Consider the following 7708-nt stretch of genomic DNA (forward strand, 5'->3'; position numbering starts at 1 on the left):
TTATCTATTTTTATGATGGGTGAATGCAAAACATGATTCATAGTTTTCTGAACTGTGAGTGATTTAATGGTTATTCCTAGTTATTCTGAAGATCACCCTAAGTGGCTAAGCAGATTCTCAACAGCTAAAAAAACGTATTTGGTGAAAATCAGATACCCTATGCAACTTTGGAAACTCTTAATCAAGGTCACAAGATGCTAATCCAATGAATAGAGATAGAGATGGGGTTAATTTGCGCTTAAGCGCCCGCTGGCTAGCAATGGAAAATTATTTTTTTGCGAATCCCCCCTGTCCCTTCGCCTCTAGCACTGCCAGCTCTGACCCTTCCATCCAGAGAAACACCGCTGCCGCCCCTGATCCGCTCCGCCAACAGGAGCTCGGGGACGGACTCCACGCGGTGGCCGCAGGTGAGGATGAGCGATGGGACGACGGTGGCAGCGAGCGCGGAGGCAACGGCGATACGTCGGAGGTGGACGTTGACGTGACGATGCCAGCGGCGCCAGATCTTGGTAGGCGTGAACATGCGTCCGCCACGTCACATTTTGCCAAAGGCTCCCTAGCCGGCACGGTGGGTACGGCCGCCGGGAACACGGGAGATACGGGACACCGCACGGCCGTTCCCCAGGACTCTGTGGAGGTCTGGTGGCCAGCGCGTCGAGACACCGCGTAGAGCTGGCAGCTGTTGCAGGACTGGAGCTTGTGGATGAAGCGGACGATGTCGGGACGGATCGACGCGCGAAGGACGTCTGGCAGCGTGGTGCCGGCAGACTCCATGGCCATTTCGCCCTCCAGGGCCTTGACGGAGACCAAAGGACGCGCGGCGGCGGCCATTTGCGGCGGCGGCGAGGGGTAGCGGCGTGCTGGCTGCGGCGGCCGGGTGGAAAAGGGGCAGCGGCGGATCAGGGGCGACGGCGGCGGCGTTTCTCTGGATAGAAGGGTTAGGAGCTGGCGGCGCTAGAGGCGAAGGGGTAGGGGGATTTGGAAAAAAACAATTTTCCTTGTTGTTCGATAGGCGCTTAAGCGTAAATTAATCCCATCTCTAACTTATCTATTGAATTAGCATCACGTAGTTTCTTTTACGTTCCCTGTAAAACCAAGGAGGGGACACAGCTTCGCAGCTTTCGGTCCGCCCCCTCCCGCCTCCCGCTCCCCACGTTTTTTTCCGTGCGACCGTCCCGTCCACCCGATCGGCATCGCGCCCCCTCCGCCCTCCGTTTCTTTCCTCCTCCCGTTTCCCCTCTCTTCCCTCGGATCCACTCCGTCCCCGTTTTTTTCCTCTCAAACTGCCGCCACCCCGTCGCCGCCTTCCCGTGCTCGACGCGGCGCCGTTCCCCGTCCTCCCATCGCGTGCGCTAGCTTCTCTCATCCGCCCGCCCTCGCTCGATCGGCGCCTCCATCCATCCCGCCGGCGGCCAGAGGACCTAGCAGCTTCCTACCCTCGCCTCATCTCCGGCCTCTGATCCAAACGGACCCGCCTTCCATCCGCCGACGGCTAGCTTGTACCGCCGCTCCACCATCAGCACAGGGGCCAAGGGATGGCCTGCTGCCGCTCCCATCGGCGCACGGGCTGAGATGGGGTGCCGCCTCTCCTCCATTGGGCGGGGACGCGGCTCGGCCATACGGAGCAAGGCGGCGTGACCGGCCGGCGAGGGAGGACATGGCGGCGCCTGTACAGGTTCTTCCACCTTTATCTCCCTTAACTTCCTTCCAGCTCCACCGAGGACCACTCCGCCGTCTTCCCCGAGCAGATGTACGCCGCGAAAACCTGCCACCACCGGCCGCGGGGCCACCGACCCGTCGTCATACACTCATACTCCGATGAACAATGCCCCCATAAATCATGCCGGATCGGCCTCCTCCATCCCCTCCTTTCCTCCTTGCACGTGCAGCGGCACCCTTCCTTCCCTCGGTCCCTTTCTCGTACGAGAGCCACCTCCCCGATCTCATCTCATACTCGCCATCCTGGTCGCGTCGGGCCCGACGGCGGCGGCAGCGGGAACTAGGAGTCGGTGAGCGGGATGGGCGCGGCTGTTCGCGCGTGGCAAGGAGCTCAATGAGGCGGCGGCAGCCGGCGGCCGTGGCAAGGTTGCCGCTGCTGGTCTTCTTCCCAGGTGCGTTCTTTCACTCTTTTCATGCCTCTATTTGTTAGGCTTTTTGATCTGAGTACATAATGTTGAGAGTGTTCAAGATTGAGACTGGATTCGCGGTATTGGTTAGCCCTTTTAATCCGCATGCATATTTAATTATTTATTGAAAACCTTGCTGATTGGTGCGTAAATGTGTTTTGCGCTGGTATAGTGACCTTGTGTCTGCAAATTCATCTGCACAATAGTTTTCACATGGCATGTGACAAGAGAAAATGATCTGATTCAGGGGAGGACTATGATCCGTGAGTGTCTTGTTTCTCTGTCCAGATATTGTTGCATAATGAACTACAGTAGCACTAGGCTTGAAGGTCCTGAGGATGTTTTGGTGTAACTGGATAGATGCCTAATGTTTCTTTTCAGATGTTTTGATTGTCCTGTTTCAATGTTTGCTCACTAAATTTCTCCATCAAAGTGTGTTTTCAAATGTCTGTATTTCCTCAGGTAGCCTTGATTTTCTAACCTACTCCTGTTTTTAACTCTAATGCAAGTATATCCTTTTCTTTTATCTTTCAGACATACTATGAATGGCTCATCTATCCATTCAAGAAACGCTAGTAGCATGTGATTGGTGATTCACTGCCTAGGTAGAAGGTGGTATTGCAATGGTTGATACTACCCTTTGAGCCTCCAAAGATGCAGTTCGTCACCAAAGTATGGTATGCAAGTTAACTCCTCTCTGTTATTATTGATGGCTTTTTATTTCTATTCTCGTTACAAAATGTTTCTACGTATATGTGTTGCTATGTTTTCTCTGATCATGAAGAACTAGCACTGACAGTTAGCTTAGATCCATTTCTTCAGCTTTTTGATTGAGTGATTATCATCATCCCATTTTGTTACATGTCTCCCTTTGTGTTCCTAAGTTCTTATGCCCTCTCTTAGTCTTTTTTTAAGTACAACTCTGACTTCTCCAATCTATCTTGAAGGCATCCTAACATCAGCAGCCAAAATGCAGCAATTTGCTTGGACATTTTGAAAGATCAGTGGAGCCCAGCCCTTACTTTAAAGACAGTGCTTCTTTCCCTTCAAGCTCTGCTTTCTTCTTCTGCACCTGATGATCCTCAGGATGCCGTTGTTGCACAACAGGTCTGAACTGGTTGTTTCCTATTATAGTTCTATTTTTAGTGCAGCTATATATTTGACTTCACCATTTAAGCTATAGTTGGCTGAGAGTTAAATTGACATAGCCTGCCATTGGTGAATTCCCATGAAATGAGTCAGAATGTCTGTTTATCCATAAATATGTTTATGTACTTCTGCATAATTGCCTCGTTATGCCCTTGGTTGAATAGCGTCATACAGTTTTGTAGCAAACTAAGCATGACATTCAACGTGAACTTTGTAGCTTTCACCACATGATTGGAAAGTTGCTTCATTGTATGTTTGTCATAGAGCCATGGTAATGAGGTCTTGATGTACTCAGTACTTAACTATGTTTCTATTTCATTAATTATATGTTCGTTATGCTTATTTTGTTCCCTTGGGAATTATGTCTGAATTTTAGTCCCAATATTTCAGTTTAATAGGACAGTTTCAGAAGTCTGTCTAAGGAATGCATGTCTAAAGAATGCATCATGCACTGTCACAAGTAAAATAACAATAATATTTTTTCCTGCAATGGCAAATAATTCATGCCAGTATGCCAGCCATCTTACAGTACTTAAATCCTCAATTCTTAGGTTTCTACAACAGAATAGGAGGAAAAAACAGCAGCTACAGGATGGAAGCCATATGAGGCATTCTCGGGGTTCCTGTTGTCTTGTGGTTGCCATTGATTTGTACTTATGGTGGCGAAGGAATACGCATTGTGGTGGGTTGCCTTCACTGAATGTGAATTACAATGTCTTTTTATGTGTAAGGTTGTGAGTGTCTTACAAAGTAGGAAGCCGATCAATAATCAAGCATTGTTCCTTTGCCCTGGTATTATGGTTTCAGCTGTCATTTCACCTAATGTTATGAGGTGTTTGTGCTGGGTGTGGATTTCTTGTGACTGAGTGATATCCTTCCAGTAATTGTTATTCATCCGGTATCTCCTACCGACAGATTATGGGACTCATGAATATGATGCATTGTTATCCGGTTATCCCAATGAAAGTTTGCTTAAAGATAAATGTGGGTTAATCTGAGTGCTAAATCAATTAGACTTTCTTAAGCATTAATGCCATTGTTCAGTGGTTTCCTCGAGCTCGCTCTCCCGTTGGAATTTTGCTAATGATCGTGGGTTAAGCTGGTGCTTGGTGACTCCAATGTTATTACTGATGAGCAGAGGAAGATGATGTGGTCGTTGAGTTTGTTGTCTAGGTGAAATCATGTGATGTGGTCATTAGCATGTTGTATATCCAAATTGTCGGTTGGAGTAATCACAATCTGATAATATTTTGTATGTAGGGGTGGTAATGGATCATCTAACTAATATTAGTTCAAAAGCAAATGGTATTTTAGCCCGGTCCTTCAAATTTTTATACTAAATTATTAGGTGCTTTACCATCCCTAATTACACGTGCAATTACACATGAATCTTAATTTTGTTTCATTCTATGCTTGGTACCTAATAGCATGCCCAATGGCACTTCATGTTATGTGATGAAATTCTACATTTATTTTACACGTATGGATAATTTATTTCGCCCGTAGCAACGTACGGGCATGATCCTAGCACGCTTAAAACAATCATAGAATTTGTTATTCATCTTATCTCATTTCCACGTGGCAAGTAGCATTTTTTTATGGGAAATGCCTTATTCATCTTTATGCGGAAAAACATCAAACTTCCATGGTTAAAAGTAAGCACGAGGCGCCTCGATGCTCCGAGCAAAATAAATGCTAGAACCGAACATGTTATAAATGGATCCGATGCTGTAAAAATGGATAGAACATAGCTTAGCCTCTCCCATGCTGTAAAAATGGATCCGATAGTCTCACTGGGCTGAGGCCTACAAGCAGAGAGACGTTCCAGATCCAAAACAAAAATAAGGAAGGATTCGGGCTTCTTTTGGTTCTCCCAGGATACGTGTGTATCCATTATCCGAGCAAAATAAATGCTAGAACCGAACATGTTATAAATGGATCCGATGCTGTAAAAATGGATAGAACATAGCTTAGCCTCTCCCATGCTGTAAAAATGGATCCGATAGTCTCACTGGGCTGAGGCCTACAAGCAGAGAGACGTTCCAGATCCAAAACAAAAATAAGGAAGGATTCGGGCTTCTTTGGACCCGGCCCGGTCCAACCCACCACGCTCTTCACTGTGCTGGGCGCGCACGCACTAGAAGAAGCGGAGCCGCCCCTCTCAAAAAAAAAAAAAACAACAAGAAGAAGCGGAGCCGCCTATGTGTGGGCCCGCGCTCCCACTAGTGCGCGAGCAAACGAAAGCGAGACCGAGACGCCACCTTTCCTCCTCCTTGCCTGGCTGCCTCGTTGCCTCCGCCACCGCCGCCCGGAGCCCGCAGCCGTCGACCTCCCGGGTCCCCGGCCGTCGATTCCTCCGCTACCAACTCGCGGTACGACCCGGGCGCCCCGTTTCCCTCTGTTCCCCTCTCTGTTTTTGGTCCGTGCAGCCGTGTTGCTTTCATTCGAGCTCGGCCGGCAGATGTTGCTCTGCTTTGAGCTAGCTACTGCCACCGACTCCACGGTGGTTCGGGATTTATGTGAATCTGAAAGCCGTAGGGACTCTGCTAGATGATTGGTTTTTAGATCAAAGAAGAAGGAAGGGGGGGGGGGGGGGGGGGTAAAGATTCCTTGTTCAGGTGTTGGTGCTATATATAATTTTATTTGATTAATCAATTTGTGGAAGGATAGAGATTTAAGTGTTTTTCCATTTCCCTTTCGGGCCTAAAATTCTGTTGATTCGTGGCGACTGTCGCGTATAGCATCGTGTGACTTGTGCGATTGACTCGACCGATTGTGTCTCATCCAACGAAAATACGGAAATGGTTTTAAGAGGGGTTTAAGAGCAGGGGAACTAAGCTGTATGGTTCTGTGGCTGTGGGTTTATGACAGGTTCTGCAGCCATAGAATTGCAAAAGCACGGTACTGCATATACCTCGTGCTGACTGCTGAGAAATTTCTGTGTCCAGTGATTTCATTTTAATGAAATGGTTCTTTAGCATCTCCACTCTCCAAGGTGTTACAGAATTGCGTCTGGGAACTTTTTTATTATGCTATTATTTTAGTCATTCTCGTCAAAGATGTACAACAAAAGCTGAATTCTGGTATGTACAAAATGGTTAACTGAATGGGGAAAAACATAGCTAGAGTTGCTATTCAGCATGCACCTATGGACTATGGTTGGTAGTGGCAGAGGGGTCAACCTTCATCAGCTTCGTTTTTCCTTTTCCTCAGAAAAATAAAACAAGTTGCATACACTCAGGCATATGCTTGTGGAGTCTTGTTAGAACAGAGAGGAACATGGCACAAAGTTTTGATAGTCCACATTTCGATTCTGAGTCCATATCACAATTTAACTTCAGATTTTCTAATTGGTATCACATAAGGTAAGTTTCATTGACTCAAAAGCTTTCCACTTTGTTTATTTTCTAAGTACTAGTATACTGTAAACTGGATGTCATTATTTGGGTGAATGCAGTATTTAGTTCTGCTTATATGAACATACTAAAAAAGATAGTATTCCTGATTGGTTACAATACAACAAAAGCACAATCATGTATGCTGAATTGCCGATACTCGATCTCCAGATTGATCGAATCTGACTAATTGGGAATACCTGCGTGATTTTTTTTGTCCGAAAAATGTACCTTACTGCATGTCGTAAATTTTTCTAAATTTCCTTGTAGATTCTATTTCCAAACTCGTTAACTGAAATTTTAGTCTTCTTGTTACATCATTTTTTTATGAGAGGGAAATTCTTGTTAAATGATGTTACATGATCTCACTTGTGGTCCATATCTAAATGTGCTCAAGGCTGAACTTCAAGATGATGGCATCCACACTCTCAACTTCATGCACTCTCAGAGGCAACTTTGGCATTCAAGTCTCGGTTGCTGCAGTGAAGAGCCCTTTATCTGCGAGTTTTCTCAGCCACCCCTCTGTGACCTCTAGCCTGAAAACCTCCAGGAAACTTGGTCTTGCTGCAATGGCTGTCTACAAGGTGAAGCTCGTCTCACCAGAAGGGGACGTGCATGAGTTTGAGGCTCAAGACGATACTTACATCCTGGACTCTGCTGAGTCTGCTGGAGTGGAGCTGCCATACTCATGCCGTGCTGGGGCTTGCTCTACCTGCGCTGGCAAAATTGAGGCTGGCATCGTTGATCAGTCAGACGGATCATTCCTTGATGACTCGCAGCAGGCTGAGGGATACCTTCTTACCTGTGTGTCCTACCCGAGGTCTGACTGCGTCATCCATACTCATAAGGAAGGTGAACTGTACTAGTCGGTCCCATTGGGATTGAGATACAGATGCACTCGAAATTGTTAAGGAGCGACATACAGCTCATGTATCATTTTAGATATCCTATCATGCAGAATGCAGCGATGCTCTAGCCTCTAGGCAGTCAATTAATTAGGTTGAGCTAAAAACATGACGCGCAAAGTTAGCTCATTCA

Source organism: Setaria viridis, chromosome 2 (genome assembly GCF_005286985.2).
Source record: "Setaria viridis chromosome 2, Setaria_viridis_v4.0, whole genome shotgun sequence".
Taxonomy (NCBI): domain Eukaryota; kingdom Viridiplantae; phylum Streptophyta; class Magnoliopsida; order Poales; family Poaceae; genus Setaria; species Setaria viridis.